Raw genomic sequence first — 25,663 nt, forward strand, 5'->3', positions numbered from 1 at the left:
TTTACATGTCATGAACATTGTTTATTCACGATGTTTTACGATAGGTGTCTTAAAAAAGTCCACAGGAAAATTTTGCAACTCCGTTAGTAAACAATGTTCACGAAACATAAATAAATGTAAACATCTGAAGATGGGATGCCAAGCATCGTGAAGAGTAATCATGATAATATAAATGCCTATAAAAGCAACTGACTGCAGTTAGTTCACTATAAATTACCGTCAGTTTGCAGTGTTGCAATCCGTCCAAAATGGACAAGAATTATTTACTAATTTTAATACGAGAAAGAACAGAAATACAAAATACGACGATCACGTAGGCAGTCCCAGCTGACAAGCAGTTAAGAGTAACTTTGCGATTTTTGGCCACACGTAGACCTTTAGAGTGTTTGAAATTTAGTGTGTCAATATCCACAAAGAGTATTAACAAGCAGTTTTTAAACATTTCTGCTAAAGTACTTCTGATGACTGACAGCATAAGCTTGGGTTGTTTCTGTAGCACTAAACAAATGAAGACATCATTTCTTTGTTCATTTCAAAACGTTTAGAAGTTTAAATGGCTTGGACTTAATACTCTACTGGCCATTAAAATTGCTACACCACGAAGATGACGTGCTACAGACGCGAAATTCAACCGACAGGAAGAATATGCTGTGATATGCAAATGATTAGCTTTTCAGAGCATTCACACAACGTTGGCGCCGGTGGCGACACTTAAAACGTCCTGGCATGAGGAAAGTTCCCAACCGATTTCTCATACACAAACAGCAGTTGACCGGCGTTGCCTGGTGAAACGTTGTTGTGATGCCTCGTGCATGGAGGAGAAATGCGAACCATCACGTTTTCGACTTTGATAAAGGTCGGATTGTAGCCTATCGCGACTGCGGTTTATCGTATCGCGACATTGCTGCTCGCGTTGGTCGATATCCAATGACTGTTAGCAGAATATGGAATCGGTGGGTTCAGGAGGCTAATACGGAACACCGTGATGGATCCCAACGGCCTCGTATCAATAGCAGTCGAGATGACAGGCATCTTATCCGCATGGCTGTAACAGATCGTGCAGCCACGTCTGGATCCCTGAGTCAGCAGATGGGGACGTTTGCAAGACAGCAACCATCTGCACGAACAGTTCGACGACGTTTGCAGCAGCATGGACTACCAGGTCGGAGACCATGGCTGCGGTTACCCTTGACGTTGCATCACAGACAGGAGCGCCTGCAATGGTGTACTCAACAACGAACCTGGGTGCACGAATGGCAAAACGTCATTTTTTCGGATGAATCCAGGTTCTGTTTACAGCATCATGATGGTCGCATCCGTGTTTGGCGACATCGCGGTGAACGCACATTGCAAGCGTGTATTCGTCATCGCCATACTGGCGTATCACACGGCGTGACGGTATGGGGTGCCATTGGTTACACGTCTCAGTCACCTCTTGTTCGCATTGCATTCGGGAGGACGACGGTTCAATCCAGTCTCCGGCCATCCTGATTTAGGTTTTCCGTGATTTCCCTAAATCGTTTCAGGCAAATGCCGGGATGGTTCCTTTGAAAGGGCACGGCCGATTTCCTTCCCAATCCTTCCCTAACCCGAGCTTGCGCTCCGTCTCTAATGGCCTCGTTGTCGACGGGACGTTAAACACTAACCACCACCACCTTGTTCGCATTGACGGCACTTTGAACAGTGGACGTTACATTTCAGATGTGTTACGACCCGTGTCTCAACCCCTCATTCTATCCCTGCAAAACCCTACATTTCATCAGGATAAAGCACGACCGCATGCTGCAGGTCCTGTACGGGCCTTTCTGGATACAGAAAATGTTCGATTGTTGCCCTAGCCAGCACATTTTTCAGATCTATCACCAATTGAAAACGTCTGGTCAATGGTGGCCGAGCAACTGGCTCGTCACAATACGCCAGTCACTACTTTTGATGAGCTGTGGTATCGTGTTGAAGCTGCATGGGCAGCTGTACCTGTATACGCCATCCAAATTCTGTTTGACTCAATGCCCAGGCGTATCAAGGCCGTTATTACGACCAGAGGTGGTTGTTCTGGGTGGTGATTTCTCAGGATCAAGGCACACGAATTGCGTTAAAATGTAATTACATGTCAGTTCTAGTATAATATATTTGTCCAATGAATACCCGTTTATCATCTGCATTTCTTCTTGGTGTAGCAATTTTGATGGCCAGTAGTGTATAAATTGAATGTATTATAGAGAAGTCAAATTGGAAAAATGCGAATGGGCGGAGTATACTGTCCCAGTAATTTCTTCCGCGGGCCGGATTTCAACTCGTCGCGTGCCTGACCCTGCCCGCGGGCCACCGGTTACCCAACCGAGATTTAAAAAGCCTGGAGTTTACTGGTAGTAGCTGCCCTGTAAACAAGCAGCTGTCAGTCACTTTGTTATTGTGGTCCATGTGTAGTTGGGCGCTGGGTCTTTCCTTCCGTGTGGGAAGGCCTGGCGGTATTCGGCACACCTGGGGCTACGGTGGCGACAGACAGCTGCTCCGGACTGAGCCTGCGCGCACCCAGTCGTTTGTGGTGTGGCGAGGTGTGGTGGGCTGCAGTGCGGCCCGTGCCGTGTCGTGTCGTGTCGTGTGGTGTGGGATGGCGCCACTGCCCGCCTCCTTGCGCCGGCTGCCGGTGTGGCTGGGACACGCGCCGGCGTGTTGAGTCAGGCGCGGCCGAGATAAGGCGGGGCAACGCGGGCCACTCGGCCGGCGCAGCCCAGCTGCTGATAGGCCGCCGCCTCTGCCCGCACTTCCTGATGAAGCCAGGGCCCCTTCACGGTTGTTCCTCAACGTTCATTTATCCCTGCCCTTATCTACATCTCAGTATGACCCGGAAAGAACTTCGTTCTTCCATAACATTTATATATTTAAACTCTAACGCTCGAAACTTGTTGCTAGAGTTTGTAAAACTACTGTGGGCTACCGTGAAATAATCGTAGATTACGGTAGTGTTCCAAGTAGCCTCGGTCAATTGAAATGGTAACCGCGTTACCTGTACGTTACGTGTGTTGCATAACTATCAGGCGTTGCGTAATTTAGATCCCTTTGTTCGCATATGTGATTAGTTTCTAACTGGATTCTTCTAGAAAACAGAAGTGGTGAACCACCTAGAAGCCGGCCGGGGTGGCCGAGCGGTTCTAGGCGCTACAGTCTGGAACCGCGCGACCGCTACGGTCGCAGGTTCGAATCCTGCCTCGGGCATGGATGTGTGTGATGTCCTTAGGTTAGTTAGGTTTAAGTAGTTCTACGTTCTAGGGGACTGATGACCTTAGAAGTTAAGTCCCATAGTGCTCAGAGCCATTTGAACCACCTAGAAACTGAGTGAGGATGTATAAAGGCCTGCATAGCCTATGGAATATTTTTCTTCTGCATAGTTATCCTTCTGCCTGTTACTTAAAAAGAAACAGTATCAACAAAAAAATTGAAACTGTCATTGTTTAATTCAGGTTTTACTCGAAAAATGTTGACTTGTAACGTGAAACAGAGGGATGTTGTTAAAAAAAATAAAAAAATACAGATTTATCATACAACGCTAGAAAAAGAAATTTCCTAAAAAGGTAAAATTAAAAAAGAAAAAAACGCAAAACAAAACACGTCAACCATTACTTCAATACTTTGTTGATCTTATATGTTTGTGTCATTCATAAAGAAATTTTGGACTTATCAATAATAACAGAAAACTCATGCCTTTGATCAAGAGTGGCGGCTCTTGTGGTCGAGCGGTTCTAGGCGCTACAGTCTGGAACTGCACTGCTGCTGCAGTCGCAGGTTCTAATCCTGCCTATGGCATGGATGTGTGTCGTGTCCTTCGGTTAGTTAGGTTTAAGTAGTTCTAAGTCTAGGGGACTGATGACCTCAGATGTTAAGTACCATAGTGCTCAGAGCGATTTGAACCATTTTTTGATCAAGAGCATCCAATTGTGTACAAGACGACAACAACAATTATGTAAATTATTTTATGTTTCTGCATGTAAACCGTACTTGCAACAAAAGTAAGTGCTTCGGTTACATGTAAGCGCAGAAGTTACGTCATCAACTAATCTTTATTACCCATAAAATGCAATTTTTTGTTGTTGTATGGATGCAAAGTACACAATCGACTTACACTGTACGATGTGCAGTTCTAATTATGTACAAAACAAAACACAAAGAGAAATTACCAACTCCTGATTTCTCTCACACACATTCATTTATGTTTCTTTCCCTATCGGTGCTACCGACACTGCCAGTAATCCTACCATTAACTACCTCATTTATATACTCTACCAAACTACTGAACTCTAGTTTTGATACAGTGCGACTTTACTTACTGACTTTGTTTTTCTATACCAAGGTGACAGTGAAAATATTTAGAAAATCAAGTTACTTAAAACAATTTAAATGATTTTGTTTTGTCGCAAAATTCCCCTTCAATCCTAGACTACTAAACTCTCTTAATGTTTAAAACTGCAGTAGGATGTAAAATAGGACATTTTGTATTTAATGTGGTATGTAAAATACCACTGGAGGTATAATAATTGTAACTAACTAAAGATTATTGTGATTCAAATTTTTTACTTCTTTGCTACTAACTCTATTCGTAACACATTTTGCAGACATTATCCACGTATCCCTTTGAATATGCCTACTCAAATATACACTTATGGAAAAAGATCACAACATCAAGAAAGGGTTTTGCGACGTAAACGAAAGTTGCCAGGCCAGTTTCTACATCTGAAAGATGATGTCTATTCAGATTTTGTGCCTGTCACATAAGTGGCGCCAGTAGTGACACGATAAGAATACAAAACTGGTTTGCTTCAAATGCTCACTGTAACGGTCATGAGCGTTAGTTACCATTAAAATTGGACATGGTGAGTTGATGTTAGTCAAGAATGCCTTTAACCCGACAAAGACGCCATTATCAGTACCTCACTGCGTTTGATTGAGGTCATTTAATAGGGCTAGGACAAGCCGGACGTTCCTTCTGTGATATTGCAGAAAAACTTGGCAGGAATGCAGCCGCAGCACATGATTGCACCGGGAGCGCAAGAAGACGGGGCTTCGGAGGGCCACATGGCACTGCCGAGAGGGAAGACCGTCGTATCCGGAGTGTGGCTCTGGCGCAAGGTACTGCATCTGGAGCAATTTGAGCAGCAGTTGGCACCACAGCGACACAATGAACTATGAGGATATCTGTTGTGTTTTCTGATGAAAACCGGTTTGCCTAGTTGGCAATGACGGCCGTCTGTTGATTAAAAGAGGCCAGGAGAGTGCCTGGAACCAACCTGTCTCTGGCCTGGACACACTGGATCTATACCTAGAGTTATGATCCTGAGTAGGATTTCGTATGACAGCAGGAGCACTCTCGTGGTTATCCCATGCACGTTGAGTGCAAATTTGTGCGGCAGTCTGATGATTCGATCTGCTGTGCAGCCATTCATGAGCAGTATTCCAGGATGTGTTTTCCAGCAGGATAACGCTCGCCCACATACCACTGTTGTAACCCAAAATGCTCTGCAGAGTGTCGACATGTTGCTTTGGCCTGCTCGAACACCAGATCTGACTCCAGTCGAGCACATATGGGACATGATCGGACGACAATTCCAGCGTCAACCACGACCGTCCCTGTAGTGACCGACCAAGTGTATTCCACAAACTGACATCTGGCACCTGTACAACACAATGCAATCACATGCACGTTTGCATGTTTGCATTTACTTTATGGCGGTTACACCGGTTATTACACTACTGGCCATTAAAATTTCTACACCACGAAGATGACGTGCTACAGACGCGAAATTTAACCAACACGAAGAAGATGCTGTGATATGCGAATGATTAGCTTTTCAGAGCATACACACAAGGTTGGCGCCGTTGGCGACATCTACAACGTGCTGACATGAGGAAAGTTTCCAGCCGATTTCTCATACACAAACAGCAGTTGATCGGCGTCGCCTGGTGAAACGTTGTTGTGATACCTCGTGTAAGGAGGAGAAATGTGTACCATCACGTTTCCGACTTAGATAAAGGTCGGACTGTAGCCTATCGTAATTGCGGTTTATCGTATCGCGACATTGCTGTTCGCATTGGTGGAGGTCCAATGAGTGTTAGCAGAATATGGAATCGGTGGGTTCAAGAGGGTAATACGGAACGCCGTGCTGGATCCCAACGGCCTCGCATCACTAGCAGTCGAGATGACAGGCATCTTATCCGCACAGCTGTAACGTATCGCGCAGCCACGTTTCGATCCCTGAGTCAACAGATGGGGACGTTTGCAAGACAACAACCATCTGCACGAACAGTTCGACGACGTTTGCAGCAGCATGGACTATCAGCTCGGAGGTCATGGCTGCGGTTACCCTTGAGGCTGCATCACAGACAGGAGCGCCTGCGATGGTGTACTCGACGACGAAACTGGGTGCACGAATGGCTAAACGTCATTTTCTCCGATGAATCGAGGTTCTGTTTACAGCATCGTGATAGTCGCATCCGTGTTTGGCGACATCGCGGTGAACGCACATTGAATGCATGTATTCGTCATCGCCATACTGGCGTATCACCCGGCGTGATGGTATGGGATGCCATTGGTTACACGTCTCGGTCACCTCTTGTTCGCATTGACGGCACTTTGAACAGTGGACGTTACATTTCGGGTGTGTTACGACCCGTGGCTCTACCCTTCATTCGATCCCTGGTAAACCCTACCGTTCAGCAGGATAATGCACGACCACATATTGCAGCTCCTGTACGCGCCTTTCTGGATACAGAAAATGTTCGACTGTTGCCTTGGCCGTCCTGTCTCCAGATCTCTCACCAGTTGAAACCGTCTGGTCAATGGTGGCCGAGCAACTGACTCGTCACAATACGCCAGTCACTACTCTTGATGAACCGTGGTATCGTGTTGAAGCTGCATGGGCAGCTGTATCTGTACACGCCATTCAAACTCTGACTCAATGCCCAGGCGTATCAAGGCCGTTGTTACAGCCAGATGTGGTTGTTCTGTGGTACTAATTTCTCAGGATCTATGCACCCAAATTGCGTGAAAATGTAACCACATGTCAGTTCTAGAATAAATATTTGTCCAATGAATACCCTTTTATCATCTGCATTTCGTCTTGGCGTAGCAATTTTAATGGCCGGTAGTGTAATATACCAGCGTTTCAGAGTTTCACATTTACAATCGCATATCTCGTGCTTTCATTAACCTGTGATCCTGTAAGGTTAATCACGTCACCCTCGGCCTCGTCGACGCTCCAAACAGCGAAGTGTCGGCATCAGCGAATAAAGGTCACAGCTCAGAAGTTCATGTGACGTGTAAGACGGTTTAATGACGCCACATTGGCACCAAGTTTCACCACAATTCTGCCCCGTGCCACTGTGGACGTGTCACTTGATCGGAAGACCGTCACACCGCCTCTTACACACACTTCCTCCCTCTCTTTGAAGCGACGCTCCGCGTTGAAAGCCGCGCGGGTAGCTGAGCGGTCTAGGGCGTCTTATCATGGTTCGCGCGGTTCCCCCCCCCCCCCCCCCCCGTCGGAGGTTCGAGCTTAGTTTAATTAGTGTGTAAGTCTAGGGACTGATGACCTCAGCAGTTTGGTCTCACATTCCTTACCACAAATTTTTTCCATTGTTGAAATCAAGCCGTTTTCTCAAGAGTGGCTAAAGAAAACATACCAGACACACCGCCGTTCAGAATAGGGACGAAAAGACCGCAGAGAGAGGCATAATGGGCGTAAATGAAACCACTCCTTTCGCTGGAGCGTTTATTCTCATACAGTTCGCGGTCGGAAACGACAGTTTGCGGTCTGATGACCAACAGGTTCAAAAATGGCTCTGAGCGCTAAGGGAGTTAACTGCTGAGGTCATCAGTCCCCTAAAACTTAGAACTACTTAAACCTAACTAACCTAAGGACGTCACACACATCCATGCCCGAGGCAGGATTTGAACCTGCGACCGTAATGGTCGCGCGGTTCCAGCCTGTAGCGCCTAGAACCGCTCGGCCACCACGGCCGGCTGACCAACAGGAAGACGTTCTTCAAATCCTTTGCTGATACTCTCGGGCGTTTCAACCCTTCTCTCAGGACATTGTGGGACAGAATCCCCGCCGAACGTGATCACTTCCGTCTGGAGCACAGCGCGACAGCAATTTTTACTCTTGTGTACAGTTTGGATCTACTACGGTCGACCAGAACCATTCTACAAAATTTGAGCATGATCCAAAGCAGCTACGGGTATTCATGCTGTTTCAGAGCTAGTTTGTGTCCTCCTGTAGCGTGATTTTTTGCGGGAGGGGGGGGGGGCAGGGGGACTGAGGAGGGTGGAGGGTGGGAAGGGGGGGGGGAGGTGCGAGATTGACACATGCATGACTCAAACGGCAAAGACAACGTAGATATCCATCCATTGTTATTGAGAACTTTTTTAAATGTACCTTTACAGCCAGAATTCGTGACGACTTCCTAGGCGCCGTGCAGAGTGGCCGCGTGGTTTGAGGCGCCATGTCACGGATTGCGCCGTTACTCCCGCCGGGCATGGGTGTGTGTGTTGTTCTTAGCATAATTTAGTTTAAGTTAGTTTAAATAGTGTTTAAGTCTAGGGACCCATGACCTCTGCAGTTTGGTCCCTTAGATTCCAGGTGGCCTACTCTCAGGCGCAAGGACAGCATTTCAGCGGCAAAAGAATAGTAGCGTAGCCTGCCTGCAGACGCATGGTACTCTAGTCACAGGTTCTGTTTGTAGAGGAAAATTTTTAAAATTCTCAGTAAAATTCGGTGGGTGCCACCGATGGTTTTGCCGAAATGGGGAAAGGGTGTCTTAGAGGAAGCCTTTGCCGTTTTGTTAACTCATGTGTCAATGTCGCATCTGCTATTATCACGCCACAGGAGCACGTTCAGATTTCGTCGAAGTGTTTTGAGCAGTCACTAATGGTTCCAACTTGTACACGAAAGCAAAAACTGTGGTCATGTTCGACGGGAATGCAGCCCCACAATGTGCTTAGAGTAGGGGTGAAACTCCCAAGGTGTCAGCAGTGTCAAATGTCGTGAAGAACGTCCTCCTGTTGGTCATCGCACTGCGAACTGTCGTTTCCGACAGCGAAGTGTGTGGAAACCGACGACTCAGGGGGAGGAGAAGCTATACTGATGTCCTTTATGCCACCTGCTAAGGGCCTTTTTGTGCCGGTTTGAGCGGCGGAGCGTCTGGAAAGTTTTCCTTGGCCACTCATAACAATACTATGCGATTTCAAAGCTGGGCGTCGCGGTTTCGATCTCCGTCACAGAGGCATCAAAAGAAGAAGTAAAATGTGACGACCTTCTGATCGAATGACACGTTCTCAGCGGCATTGGGCATAAATTTTGTGAAACTTGATGCCAATGTGACGTCATTCACCCGCCTTATACGTCATAAGCTTATGAGTTGTGGCCTTTTCTCCGTAAGTGTCAACACATTGCTGTTTAAATCGTGGTCGAGGCTGAGGATGAAGTTGTAGTGCGGCACGATTTTGCACCATTAGTGAGAAACTTTTAAATGTCAATAACCTTAACCAACAGCCGTATACTTTAAGATAACAACTGTTGCTGTCACGTTTTCGTATGAAGCGTTTGTATAACGATTAGAATTCGCGATATCCAGTGTTTTATGGCGCTACACAATAAGTTCGTTTATTTCGATAAAAGCGTATGGGGCCTAAAGATGGCAAAATGAATCACCCAAACTGGATGCTTTCAGAATAAAATAAAATATCTTTAACTATACGGTTGTCGGTGAAGTTTATCGACATTGAAAAATACTTGCCAGCCGATGTGCCTTGGCCATGATGGACCAACAGAGGTTACAGAGAAAGGTTGTACGCAGCTTGGAGCCCAATTTGAAAGTTAAATTATGGGGTTTCAGAAAAGTGATCCTTTAATTCTTTACATCAAATGACTCTTGAAGCGTACAGTAGTTTGTTATTACTGGCTGGTGAGTTTAATTGTGCGACGAACCAACGCAGAGTCTATGGGATTCAAAACGGGTAGAGCCATCTTTCCTGCCGTACTATCACAGAAACGGTTATCTTGCGTCTTACGTGTGTTACGCTTCAATGGTTCAAATGGCTCTGAGCACTATGGGACTTAACATCTGTGGTCATCAGTCCCCTAGAACGTAGAACTACTTAAACCTAACTAACCTAAGGACATCACACACATCCATGCCCGAGGCAGGATTCGAACCTGCGACCGTAGCGGTCGCGCGGTTCCAGCCTGTAGGGCTAGAACCACTCGGCCACTTCGGCCAGCACTGGGAATTAATCCTGGTGAAAATATTATCACTGGACTGCAACATTGCATGACAAACATCCAGGAAGGTGAAAAAGAAGCTGGAAGACCTGCTAGAGGCCAAAGAAGAGCCATCATATGCAGCAGGACAGTTTTAATTAACTGTAAGTAACAAGTTTCAGAAGGTTTTTCTTTAAAGTCGATTTCCTGCAATCTAAAATTTTCTGTACATATGCCCCATTATATCAGGAACTATCATAGATAAATGAATGAAATTTTCAAAGACTCTGCAAATCATAAAAATCCACTTCTGGTTCTACATTCATTAATATTACCCCAATTAGGAAAGTCACAAAAAATATTTTCTGCAAAAAAACTTATTATTTTTTTTTAATAAATTTAAAAAAAGTATTTCTTAAAAACTACAAAATGGATAAAGTAGATTATAGTACAGTTGACTCTATTAGCATCACGTAACATACAGTAAAATATTAAGGCCCTGCATCTAGCAGTTTTTTCAGAAATGTGTCATATACTTGCCTAAATTAACATGGGTTAGATAGGCAGCGTGTGGTCCCCTTAGGCCGGCCGGAGTGGCCGAGCGGTTCTAGGCGCTACAGTCTGGAACCACGCCACCGCTACGGTCGCAGGTTCGAATCCTGCCTCGGGCATGGATGTGTGTCATGTCCTTAGGTTGGTTAGGCTTAAGTAGTTCTAAGTTCAAGGGGAGTGATGACCTCAGGAGTTAAGTCCCATAGTGCTCAGAGCCATTTGAACCATTTCTTGTGGTCCCCTTAACGCCTGGGACGGGGTCAATGGCTCTTGGACGAATTACTCTACGAGACAGCACTCACCAGGTCTACGTCGTACGCACAGACGAACATCACTCGAGCGCCGGCAGGATATGTTTTCATCGCTGAAAACAACGGCGCGCCATTCCGTCATCCAAGTGATCCTCAGACGGCACCATTGGAGCTGTGCACGTCGATGCTGTGGAGGACAGGTTTGAAGTGTGCTTGCCCCTAGTCCCACTGCTAATAACCAGTTGGCAGTAGTTCGTGTTGAAACGTCTGGGCTCACAAGCCCTCTTATTTGTGGTGTGATAGCTGTACGATCTGCCACTGCTGCCCTTACAATATGACGATCCTGGCGGGCGTCTGTGCTGCGTGGACGTCCAGAACGTCGTCTGCGGGTGTGAGAATGTTCACGTGACCACTGGTACCAGCATCGTTGCAGAACTAACTCAGCACGTCCAACTTGTGTGGTCATTCTCCGAAAAGACCATCCCACCATTCGGAAGCTCACAATTTGACCCCTTTCAGACTTGCTCAGTTGGCCGCATGAAGCACGAGTGCGTCTCCGTGGCATGGTTAGCTGCTTGCTTCCAACGTCTGCGTCTGCCTTCCGTATTAAAGAGTAGGCACAGATGGCGCACTGGTAGCTAGCCACGACGCACTCTGCTAGTGCATGGCGTTTAAACTATCATCAGTAGATCTACTATCATTCAAGGTACCTATTGCCGTCAAGGAATCAAAATCGACATCGTCTTTCTACACTACTGGCCATTAAAATTGCTGCACCAAGAAGAAGTGCAGATGATAAACGGGTATTCACTGGACAAATATATTATACTAGAACTGACATGTGATAACATTTCCACGCAATTTGGGTGCATAGATCCCGAGAAATCAGTACCCAGAACAACCACCTCTGGTCGTAATAACGGCCTTGATACCCCTGGGTATTGAGTCAAACAGAGCTTGGATGGCGTGTACAGGTACAGCTGCCCATGCAGCTTCAACACGATACCACAGTTCATCAAGAGTAGTGACTGGCGTATTGTGACGAGCCAGTTGCTCGGCCACCATTGACCAGACGTTTGCAATTGGTGAGAGATCTGGAGAATGTGCTGGCCAGGCAGCGGTAGAACATTTTCTGTATCAGAAAGGCCCGTACAGCAACTGCAACATGCGGTCGTGCATTATCCTGTTGAAATGTAGGATTTCGCAGGGATCGAATGAAGGGTAGAGCCACGGGTCGTAACACATCTGAAATGTAACGTCCACTGTTCAAAGTGCCGTCAATGCGAACAAGAGGTGACCGAGACGTCGCCAAACACGGATGAGAGCATCATGATGCTGTAAACAGAACCTGGATTCATCCGAAAACATGACGTGTTACCATTCGTGCACCCAGGTTCGTCGTTGAGTACACTATCGCAGGCGCTCCTGTCTGCGATGCAGCGTCAAGGGTAACCGCAGCCATGGTCTCCGAACTGATAGTCCATGCTGCTGCAAACGTCGTCGAACTGTTCGTGCAGATGGTTGTTGTCTTGCAAACGTCCCCATCTGTTGACTCAGAGATCGAGACGTGGCTGCACGAACAGTTACAGCCATGCGGATAAGATGCCTGTCATCTCGACTGCTACTGATACGGGGCCGTTGGGATCCAGCACTGCGTTCCGTACTACCCTCCTGAACCCACCGATTCTATGTTCTGCTAACAGTCATTGGATCTCGACTAACGCGAGCAGCAATGTTGCGATACGATAAACCGCAATCGCGATAGGCTACAATCCGACCTTTATCAAAGTCGGAAACGTGCTGGTATGCATTTCTCCTCCTTACACGAGGCATCACAACAACGTTTCACCAGGCAACGCCGGTCAACTGCTGTTTGTGTATGAGAAATCGGTTGGAAGCTTCCCTCATGTCAGCACGTTGTAGGTGTCGCCACCGGCGCCAACGTTGTGTGAATGCTCTGAAAAGCTAATCATTTGCATATCACTGTCGGTTAAATTTCCCGTCTGCAGCACATCATCTTCGTGATGTAGCAATTTTAATGGCCAGTAGTGTAGGTGTATTGATTTTTTTTCCAGCAATGTATTTGCAGAAGATATGGAAATTAAAAGATGACTGTAGGTACTATTTTAGGCCGTTGAGGTTTGGGTTGATGGAGACTTAAGGAGCAGATAGTGTCAGCAACGTAGTAACTTTATAGGATCTGTGATTGTTGTTGGTTTAGATGACGTTCAGGGTTTGTTGAATGCGGGAACAGATACTGCCAATGAATGGGCAGATTAACTAAGCTAATTTCGAAAAGTGAAAGAGAAAGTCATTTTCAGTCTAGGCAAACTTCAGACGCAGTTTGTTGTAATTATTGATATCCTGGACCACAAACTACGAGTCGACTTGATAATGTGCACTCTTCACACAAACACGCCCAACCAGAAGACTGCGAGTCGTGACCACATATTTCTGCTGTACATTTGTGATCTTAATTTGATCAAGGTAGCTTGGAGTCAAGTGAAGAAATATGTGGGATCGTTAACGACTAGTGTTACGTTCACTGCAGTGCTGTAAGTGCCTCTTATTCCGATAAATGGTATCGTAAGCCGCGTTGTCAAAGTCCAAGATTAAGTGGGATTAGTGGGTTAGTCATTATCTGATTAAGATCTGAAGTCGGCTAATTCATGTATCTGCTAAGTACCGTGAATTGCCCACGAAGCAGTTTCTCAGGACAGATGGTACCACTTATCGTCGCTATAGAACGTACCGCCTCCGCGGTGGTCCTTTGTCATTACGATGACAGATGGAACGTGTTAAATGATCAGTTATAAGAAGAATCGATCAGAAAGCAACTGAACATGTAAATCTGAAGCAATATTTAAAAAAATGGCAAATAGCGAAATTTTACTTTTTGTGTGTATACAGTATAATATACACATCAAAAAAAGTTTTGCATCACCCCGGTTCCCAGAAATTCTGAAGATAAACGTTGACTGTGGATATTGTATCACAGACAGAGTCCCTTTGACTGTTCAGAGATGTCATTAAACCCGCCCAAAGATGTAAATAACCATGCATGAGCAGCGCCTATTAGACGGAAGGGGTCCGACAGCCGATCAGTTCCGGTCATTCCACCAGGAAGGAGGTACACGGCTTGTCTGTGGTTCAACAATGCCTAGACGGTCAATACCGCGGTTCGATCACGTCCGCATTGTTACTTTGTGCCAGGAAGGGCTCTCAACAAGGGAACTGTCCAGCCGTCTCGGAGTGAACCATAGCGGTGTTGTTCGGACATGGAGGAGACACAGAGAGACAGGAACTGTCGATGACATGTCTCGCTAAGGCCGCCCAGGGGCTACTACTGCAGTTGATGACCGCTACCTACGGATTATAGCTCGGAGAAACCCTGACATGTTGAATAATGCTTTTCGTGCATCCACAGAACGTCGTGTTACGACTCAAACTGTGCCCAATAGGCTACATGATGCTCAACTTCACTCCCGACGTCCATGGCGAGGTCCATCTTAGCAACCACGGCACCATGCAGCGCGGTACAGATGGGCCCAACAACATACCGAATGGACCGCTGAGGATTGGCATCACGTTCCGTTCACCGATGAGTGTCGTCTATGCCTTCAACCAGATAATCGTCAGAGACGTGTCTGGAAGCAACCCGGTCAGGCTGATCGCATTAGACACACTGTCCAGCGAGTGCAACAAGGTGGAGGTTCCGTTTGAGGGTGTCATTATGTGGGGCTGACGTTGTCATAGAAAGTGCCGTAACGCCTGTACGATATGTGAATGCCATCCTCCGAGCGATAGTGCAACCATATCGGCAGCATATTGGCGAGGCATTCGTCTTCATGGACAACCTTCGCGTCACCATCGTGCACATCTTGAGAATTATTTCCTTCACAATAACGACATCGCTCGACTAGAGTGCCGGCATGTTCTCCACACTGAACCCTATCGAACATGCCCGGGATTAATTGAAAAGTGCTGTTTATGGACGACGTGGCGCACCAACCACTCTGAGGGATCTACGCCGAATCGCCGTTGAGGAGCGGGACAATCTGGACCAACAGTGCCTTTATGAACTTGTGGACAGTGTGCCATGCATCAATGCAGGAGGACGTGCTATGGTTTAGATGTAGCGGTGTATACAGCAGTCTGAGCCACTACCTCTGAAGGTTTCGCTGTATGGTGGTACAACATGCAATGCGTGGTTTTCATGAGCAATAAAAAAGGCGGAAATGATGTTTATATTGACCTCTATTCCAAGTTTCTGTACAATTTCCGGAATTTTCTGGAACCGAGGTGATGTAGAACTTTTTTGATGTGTATAGTAAGAGTACATGATTGAATTTGTAGCTTATTTGAGGGTACACTGTGCCACCTCTGGCATGAGCAACAACAGTCCTAGTGCGGCTGGCATGAATTAGAACAGCTTGCACGAGAGATACACAGGTACGTCATTCTATCGAATTTCGTCTGTCGTAGTGGCTGTCGAGCCAGTCTCTCTGGAGCCCGTGACCAGATGTTTTCAGCGGGTGAGGTATCTGGAGAAAGTGCTCAACAAAGCACCAGACGACAGCCTCTGTATTGAGATCTATCCGGACAGCACAGGCAGCATGCGGTCTTGCGTTATCTTCTTGAAAGAACTTTACGGATGCCTCGAATACAGAACCCAGTCGCTGGCCTTAACACGTGTGACATGTAACGCCAGCAGTCTAAATGCAAATCAGTGGCGAAGCCGGAACTTAGCCTGACGGCTTGATTGATGGTAGGAATAATTGCTTGAGAGTGGGGCTACGACCCCAAAACTAGCACCAAAGAACGAAAGATAACAGAAATAAATGAAATAGGAATAGTGTAGTGTGGAATATCTATTTCCAAAATCAGTACTACTGTATATTTCGCATAAGGGGCAAAATAATCCCAGATACTGCGGCACTTTGGCTCTTTATTTTTTTTATTTTTTTTGATAGGTCGTCAACTTGTTTGATGACGGCCGCCATAACCCTTCTTCCCTGCCCACCTCTTCGTCTGAGAGTATGATTTACACTCAATGTTCTAAAATACACTCCTGGAAATTGAAACAAGAACACCGTGAATTCATTGTCCCAGGAAGGGGAAACTTTATTGACACATTCCTGGGGTCAGATACATCACATGATCACACTCACAGAACCACAGGCACATAGACACAGGCAACAGAGCATGCACAATGTCGGAACTAGTACAGTGTATATCCACCTTTCGCAGCAATGCAGGCTGCTATTCTCCCATGGAGACGATCGTAGAGATGCTGGATGTAGTCCTGTGGAACGGCTTGCCATGCCATTTCCACCTGGCGCCTCAGTTGGACCAGCGTTCGTGCTGGACGTGCAGACCGCGTGACACGACGCTTCATCCAGTCCCAAACATGCTCAATGGGGGACAGATCCGGAGATCTTGCTAGCCAGGGTAGTTGACTTACACCTTCTAGAGCACGTTGGGTGGCACGGGATACATGCGGACGTGCATTGTCCTGTTGGAACAGCAAGTTCCCTTGCCGGTCTAGGAATGGTAGATCGATGGGTTCGATGACGGTTTGGATATACCGTGCACTATTCAGTATCCCCTCGACGATCACCAGTGGTGTACGGCCAGTGTAGGAGATCGCTCCCCACACCATGATGCCGGGTGTTGGCCCTGTGTGCCTCGGTCGTATGCAGTCCTGATTGTGGCACTCACCTGCACGGCGCCAAACACGCATACGACCATCATTGGCACCAAGGCAGAAGCGACTCTCATAGCTGAAGACGACACGTCTCCATTCGTCCCTCCATTCACGCCTGTCGCGACACCACTGGAGGCGGGCTGCACGATGTTGGGGCGTGAGCGGAAGACGGCCTAACGGTGTGCGGGACCGTAGCCCAGCTTTATGGAGACGGTTGCGAATGGTCCTCGCCGATACCCCAGGAGCAACAGTGTCCCTAATTTGCTGGGAAGTGGCGGTGCGGTCCCCTACGGCACTGCGTAGGATCCTACGGTCTTGGCGTGCATCCGTGCGTCGCTGCGGTCCGGTCCCAGGTCGACGGGCACGTGCACCTTCCGCCGACCACTGGCGACAACATCGATGTACTGTGGAGACCTCACGCCCCACGTGTTGAGCAATTCGGCGGTACGTCCACCCGGCCTCCCGCATGCCCACTATACGCCCTCGCTCAAAGTCCGTCAACTGCACATACGGTTCACGTCCACGCTGTCGCGGCATGCTACCAGTGTTAAAGACTGCGATGGAGCTCCGTATGCCACGGCAAACTGGCAGACACTGACGGCGGCAGTGCACAAATGCTGCGCAGCTAGCGCCATTCGACGGCCAACACCGCGGTTCCTGGTGTGTCCGCTGTGCCGTGCGTGTGATCATTGCTTGTACAGCCCTCTCGCAGTGTCCGGAGCAAGTATGGTGGGTCTGACACACCGGTGTCAATGTGTTCTTTTTTCCATTTCCAGGAGTGTACATATCATACTGTATGTGTCCCCCCCATGAACCATGGACCTTGCCGTTGGTGGGGAGGCTTGCGTGCCTCAGCGATACAGATGGCCGTACCGTAGGTACAACCACAACGGAGGGGTATCTGTTGAGAGGCCAGACAAACGTGTGGTTCCTGAAGAGGGGCAGCAGCCTTTTCAGTAGCTGCAGGATGAGTGACTGATTTGGCCTTGTAACATTAACCAAAACGGCCTTGCTGTGCTGGTACTGCGAACGGTTGAAATCAAGGGGAAACTACAGCCGTAATTTTTGCCGAGGACATGCAGCTTTACTTTATGATTAAATGATGATGGCGTCCTCTTGGGTAAAATATTCCGGAGGTAAAATAGTCCCCCATTCGGATCTCCGGGCGGGGACTACTCAAGAGGACGTCGTTATCAGGAGAAAGAAAACTGGCGTTCTACGGATCGGAGCGTGGAATGTCAGATCCCTTAATCGGGCAGGTAGGTTAGAAAATTTAAAAAGGGAAATGGATAGGTTAAAGTCAGATATAGTGGGAATTAGTGAAGTTCGGTGGCAGGAGGAACAAGACTTTTGGTCAGGTGATTACAGGGTTATAAATACAAAATCAAATAGGGGTAATGCAGGAGTAGGTTTAATAATGAATAAAAAGTAGGAGTGCGGGTTAGCTACTACAAACAGCATAGTGAACGCATTATTGTCGCCAAGATAGACACAAAGCCTATGCCTACTACAGTAGTGCAAGTTTATATGCCAACTAGCTCTGCAGGTGATGAAGAAATAGATGAAATGTATGACGAGATAAAAGAAATTATTCAGATAGTGAAGGGAGACGAAAATTTAATAGTCATGGGTGACTGGAATTCGTCAGTAGGAAAAGGGAGTGAAGGAAACATAGTAGGTGAATATGGATTGGGGGTAAGAAGCCGCCTTGTAGAATTTTGCACAGAGCATGACTTATTCATAGCTAACACTTGGTTCAAGAATCATAAAAGAAGGTTGTATAGCTGGAAGAATCCTGGAGATACTAAAAGGTATCAGATAGATTATATAATGATAAGACAGAGATTTAAGAACCAGGTTTTAAATTGTAAGTCATTTCCTGGGGCAGATGTGGATTCTGACCACAATCTATTGGTTATAAACTGCAGATTGAAACTGAAGAAACTGCAAAAAGGTGGGAATTTAAGGAGATGGGACCTGGATAAACTGAAAGAACCAGAGGTTGTAGAGAGTTTCAGGGAGAGCATAAGGGAACAATTGACAGGAATGGGGGAAAGAAATACAGTAGAAGAAGAATGGGTAGCTCTGAGGGATGAAGTAGTGAAGGCAGCAGACGATCAAGTAGGTAAAAAGGCGAGGGCTAATAGAAATCCTTGGGTAACAGAAGAAATATTGAATTTAATTGATGAAAGGAGAAAATATAAAAATGCAGTAAATGAAGCAGGCAAAAGGAATACAAACGTCTCAAAAATGAGATCGGCAGGAAGTGCAAAATGGCTAAGCAGGGATGGCTAGAGGACAAATGTAAGGATGTAGAGGCTTGTCTCACTAGGGGTAAGATAGATACTGCCTACAGGAAAATTAAAGAGACCTTTGGAGAGAAGAGAACCACATGTTTGAATATCAAGAGCTCAGATGGAAACCCAGTTCTAAGCAAAGAAGGGAAAGCAGAAAGGTGGAAGGAGTATATAGAGGGTTTATACAAGGGCGATGTGCTTGAGGACAATATTATGGAAATGGAAGAGGATGTAGATGAAGACGAAATGGGAGATAAGATACTGCGTGAAGAGTTTGACAGAGCACTGAAAGACCTGAGTCGAAACAAGGCCCCGGGAGTAGACAACATTCCATTAGAACTATTGATGGCCTTGGGAGAGCCAGTCATGACAAAACTCTACCATCTGGTGAGCAAGATGTATGAGACAGGCGAAATACCCTCAGACTTCAAGAAGAATATAATAATTCCAATCCCAAAGAAAGCAGGTGTTGACAGATGTGAAAATTACCGAACTATCAGTTTAATAAGTCACAGCTGCAAAATACTAACGCGAATTCTTTACAGACAAATGGAAAAACTGGTAGAAGCGGACCTCGGGGAAGATCAGTTTGGATTCCGTAGAAATACTAGAACACGTGAGGCAATACTAACCTTACGACTTATCTTAGAAGAAAGATTAAGAAAAGGCAAACCTACGTTTCTAGCATTTGTAGACTTAGAGAAAACTTTTGACAATGTTAACTGGAATACTCTCTTTCAAATTCTGAAGGAGGCAGGGGTAAAATACAGGGAGCGAAAGGCTATTTACAATTTGTACAGAAACCAGATGGCAGTTATAAGAGTCGAAGGGGAATGAAAGGGAAGCAGTGGTTGGGAAAGGAGTGAGACAAGGTTGTAGCCTCTCCCCGATGTTATTCAATCTGTATATTGAGCAAGCAGTAAAGGAAACAAAAGAAAAATTCGGAGTAGGTATTAAAATTCATGGAGAAGAAATAAGAACTTTGAGGTTCGCCGATGACATTGTAATTCTGTCAGAGACAGCAAAGGACTTGGAAGAGCAGTTGAACGGAATGGACAGTGTCTTGAAAGGAGGATATAAGATGAACATCAACAAAAGCAAAACGAGGATAATGTAATATAGTCAAATTAAATCGGGAGATGTTGAGGGAATTAGATTAGGAAATGAGGCACTTAAAGTAGTAAAGGAGATTTGCTATTTGGGGAGTAAAATAACTGACGATGGTCGAAGTAGAGAGGATATAAAAAGTAGACTGGCAATGGCAAGGAAATCGTTTCTGAAGAAAAGAAATTTGTTAACGTCGAGTATAGATTTAAGTGTCAGGAAGTCGTTTCTGAAAGTATTTGTATGGAGTGTAGCCATGTATGGAAGTGAAACATGGACGATAACCAGTTTGGACAAGAAGAGAATAGAAGCTTTCGAAATGTGGTGCTACAGAAGAATGCTGAAGATAAGGTGGGTAGATGACGTAACTAATGAGGAGGTATTGAATTGGATTGGGGAGAAGAGAAGTTTGTGGCACAACTTGACTAGGAGAAGGGATCGGTTGGTAAGACATGTTTTGAGGCATCAAGGGATCACAAATTTAGCATTGGAGGGCAGCGTGGAGGGTAAAAATCGTAGAGGGAGACAAAGAGATGAATACACGAAGCAGATTCAGAAGGATGTAGGTTGCAGTAGGTACTGGGAGATGAAGGAGCTTGCACAGGATAGAGCAGCATGGAGAGCTGCATCAAACCAGTCTCAGGACTGAAGACCACAACAACATGTGTTTTACATGTTTTGTGTGGGAGTTATTCGCTGATCTCTAAACCCACGTCTCATAAATGTCAGTGTTTCCCACATATTCTTTCCTCATCGATTCTGCGGAAGAATTTCTCAGTATTTATAAGTCCATTTAATTTTCGTCTCACATCTCAAAATATTCGATAGTTTTACGGTTTTCATGCTGTCCATGATTCACTTCCCGAGAATGCTGTACTCCACCCTCAACGTTCTCAGAAATTTAATTCTCAAATTGAATCATATGTTCCTTACTACCAGACTTCTTTTAGCTGGATATACCCTCTTTGCCTTTTTGGTAATCTGATTCTTATATACACCTTGCTTCATTCGTAATGCGTCATTGTTGTCTTGAGTTAGTATAGCTAGTTTACTTCGTCTGCCGCGTATTTCCCAATTTTTTTGGCGTCTTTCGCGACAATGTCGGAGATCGGGAGAACAGTGATAAGATGTAAAAGGGAGGCTTACAGGGATAATCATTGTTCGTAGCCGCACTTCCAGCAAACCATTCTTAAGGGTCGAGAGGGATACTCTGTGTATAACAATGGTCTTAGTCCGAACTACAGTCGCAGTGCGACGATCAATGACTGCTCGCCATATGCGCGGTCCACTCGTGAATAATATACACTGCAGTCGTCAAGAACTAGAGCAGTAGGCGTGTCCATGTTCTTTGCACTGTTTCGTTGTCGTGGTCTCCAGTGCGAAGGTTTTGCTGTAATTCTCCACCTACTTGAACCTGCTTAATGTATTCAAGGACTTCGTCTCCCTTTTACCTCGACCCCCCCCCCCCCCCCCCCCCCGGCAATACTTTCGTCCGCTTCCAAGTTGAAGCTTGCGTGATGACTCAGGATTGTTCTTCTAGTGCATTTGTACCATAACGTTCTTTTTTCCCTGATTCGATTCCGTACCTCTTCATTGGTAGCCAAATCTACCCACCTAATCTTCAGACCTCTTCTGTAAGATCACATTTCAAAAGCTGCTATTATTCTCTTCTTATCTGAACAGTTTGTCAACCATTTTTCGTAGGCAATTCGCGATACTTAGGAGGTACGTGTATTAGTCGACAACGAATCTTAGATAATGACTAATCCAGTAATCTCATTTAACCTTGGACTTTGACAACGTGTCTTACGATACTATTTATGGGAATAAGAGGTGCTTATAATGCGGCTGTAAACGTACCACTACTCTTTAATGATCTCACATCTCGTACGAGGCTAGAAACCGGACAAATACACTTTACTGCAAAACTTAAGGAAGAGATAGATAAAGTAACATAATGAATTAACAATTAGGTGGAAGTTAGTCAAAGTGCGGGAGCGTGTTACCAGAGATCTCACAGTCGTGTACAGAAAAATGGACGTTCCGTGGCTTGAGATCAGAGTGACGATACCGCCAAATACAGGGTTATTACAAATGATTGAAGCGATTTCACAGCTCTACAATAACTTTGTTATTTGAGATATTTTCACAATGCTTTGCACACACATACAAAAACTCAAAACGTTTTTTTAGGCATTCACAAATGTTCGATATGTGCCCCTTTAGTGATTCGGCAGACATCAAGCCGATAATCAAGTTCCTCCCACACTCGGCGCAGCATGTCCCCATCAATGATGCGAGCCCGCAGTTCTGGCACGTTTCTTGGTAGAGGAGGTTTAAACGCTGAATCTTTCACATAACCCCACAGAAAGAAATCGCCTGGGGTTAAGTCAGGAGGGCGTGGAGGCCATTACATGAATCGCTGATCATGATCTCCATCACCATCGATCCATCGGTTTTCCAATCTCCTGTTTAAGAAATGCCAAACATCATGATGGAAGTGCGGTGGAGCACCATCCTGTTGAAAGATGAAGTCGGAGCTATCGGTCTCCAGTTGTGGCATGAGCCAATTTTCCAGCATGTCCAGATACACGTGTCCTGTAACGTTTTCTTCGCAGAAGAAAAAGGGGCCGTAAACTTTAATCCGTGAGATTGCACAAAACATCTTAACTTTTGGTGAATTGCGAATTTGCTGCACGAATGCGTGAGGATTCTCTACCGCCCAGATTCGCACATTGTGTCTGTTCACTTCACCATTAAGAAAAAATGTTGCTTCATCACTGAAAACAAGTTTCACACTGAACGCATCCTCTTCCATGAGCTGTTGCAACCGCGCCGAAAATTCAAAGCGTTTGACTTTGTCATCGGGTGTCAGGGCTTGTAGCAATTGTAAACGGTAAGGCTTCTGCTTTAGCCTTTTCCGTAAGATTTTCCAAACCGTCGGCTGTGGTACGTTTAGCTCCCTGCTTGCTTTATTCGTCGACTTCCGCGGGCAACGCGTGAAATTTGCCCGCACGCGTTCAACCGCTTCTTCGCTCACTGCAGGCCGACCCGTTGATTTCCCCTTACAGAGGCATCCAGAAGCTTTAAACTGCGCATACCATCGCCGAATGGAGTTAGCAGTTGGTGGATCTTTGTTGAACTTCGTCCTGAAGTGTCGTTGCACTGTTATGACTGACTGATGTGAGTGCATTTCAAGCACGACATACGCTTTCTCGGCTCCTGTCGCCATTTTGTCTCACTGTGCTCTCGAGCGCTCTGGCGGCAGAAACCTGAAGTGCGGCTTCAGCCGAACAAAACTTGTTTTTCTACGTATCTGTAGTGTGTCGTGACCATATGTCAATGAATGGAGCTACAGTGAATTTATGAAATCGCTTCAATCATTTGTAATAGCCCTGTATAGCTGCAGTTCAAGGAGCGATAAAAGTCGGTATGTGTCAATCAGCGAGCATTTACTGTGCACTTTGTGTGTTCTTCATTACAACACTGCTGCCCGGCACGCCAACTGCATGGAGTTGTCTCTTCCCTCGAAGACTATCATGTTGTACTCCGCTGACAACCGCGCATCGACGACACCGTTTGCGGTGGTGCCAAGAGCGTATGGACTGGACCAACCAGTATTGGTGTTGCGTGCTGTTTTCGAAAGAGAGCGGATTCAGCCTCATTAATAATTATGGTCGTATCCTCGTATGGCGAGAGGTGGGTGAACTCTGGTACTACTCAATTCTTTAGAAAATCAAAAATTACAATCTCACCACAGTTATTTAAAGGACATGAGAAGCCCGGGATCACTGGTGATGGACAAGCTTGTGACTTTTACAATTTTAATTTGACTCAAAACAGACTTCAATTCGGGCATTTGCCCTCTTACTGATGCAATATACAAATCTTCACTTTAATTGCATTACGTAAACACGAATAACAATCATATTTTGCGTCCGCAACCAAAATAATACATAGTAGGCATGGTGAGTAATCAATAATAAACAATCGTTCTTGTTTGACCATATCTCAAAAGACTAGTAACAGTATACATTTCCAACCCAAAGTTACACAGCCACATAATACCACAATTTCATTAAAAAAACAAAGATCTTAAAGCTTAATAAAACTGAACTGCCCACATAAAGGTCCGTCCGCAGCTCGTGGTCGTGCGGTAGCGTTCTCGCTTCCCACGCCCGGGTTCCAGGGTTCGATTCCCGGCGGGGTCAGGGATTTTCTCTGCCTCGTGATGGCTGGGTGTTGTGTGCTGTCCTTAGGTTAGTTAGCTTTAAGTAGTTCTAAGTTCTAGGGGACTGATGACCATAGATGTTAAGTCCCATAGTGCTCAGAGCCATTTTTTGTTGAACCACATAAAGGTCCACAGTGAAACATGCTTAGACTAAAAATGCACAGTGGGCCAACCAAGGTCGCAAAACTGGCACACAGGAAAAATAACAAGTTGCACATTCATTAAAGATACACAAATGACTAATGGTTCAAATGGCTCTGAGCACTATGTGACTTAACTTCTGCGGTCATCAGTCGCCTAGAACTTAGAACTAATTAAACCTAACTAACTTCAGGACATGACGCACATCCATGCCCGAGGCAGGATTCGAACCTGCGATCGTAGCGGTCGCTCGGCTCCAGACTGTAGCGCCTAGAACCGCACGGCCACTCACAAATGACTAACATAAGTGTTAAATAAGAATGGCTAGTAACAACTCAACCAGTAAAATAAGTTACAGAAACGCTAATATTAACAAAGTGGCCTCACTTAACTTAAGACCAGCGTTGAGGCCCACAGCAGTATTTGGAAGCAATGACGCTACGGCCGGCAGGCAATACGAGCGTTCACTCCCCACGGCTTGTGCACAGGCTCACATAGCAGGCACTCCTGGAAATGGAAAAAAGAACACATTGACACCGGTGTGTCAGATCCACCATACTTGCTCCGGACACTGCGAGAGGGCTGTACAAACAATGATCACACGCACGGCACAGCGGACACACCAGGAACCGCGGTGTTGGCCGTCGAATGGCGCTAGCTGCGCAGCATTTGTGCACCGCCGCCGTCAGTGTCAGCCAGTTTGCCGTGGCATACGGAGCTCCATCGCAGTCTTTAACACTGGTAGCATGCCGCGACAGCGTGGACGTGAACCGTATGTGCAGTTGACGGACTTTGAGCGAGGGCGTATAGTGGGCGTGCGGGAGGCCGGGTGGACGTACCGCCGAATTGCTCAACACGTGGGGCGTGAGGTCTCCACAGTACATCGATGTTGTCGCCAGTGGTCGGCGGAAGGTGCACGTGCCCGTCGACCTGGGACCGGACCGCAGCGACGCACGGATGCACGCCAAGACCGTAGGATCCTACGCAGTGCCGTAGGGGACCGCACCGCCACTTCCCAGCAAATTAGGGACACTGTTGCTCCTGGGGTATCGGCGAGGACCATTCGCAACCGTCTCCATGAAGCTGGGCTACGGTCCCGCACACCGTTAGGCCGTCTTCCGCTCACG

This window comes from Schistocerca nitens, chromosome 6, assembly GCF_023898315.1.
Source record: "Schistocerca nitens isolate TAMUIC-IGC-003100 chromosome 6, iqSchNite1.1, whole genome shotgun sequence".
Classification (NCBI taxonomy): Eukaryota; Metazoa; Arthropoda; class Insecta; order Orthoptera; family Acrididae; genus Schistocerca; species Schistocerca nitens.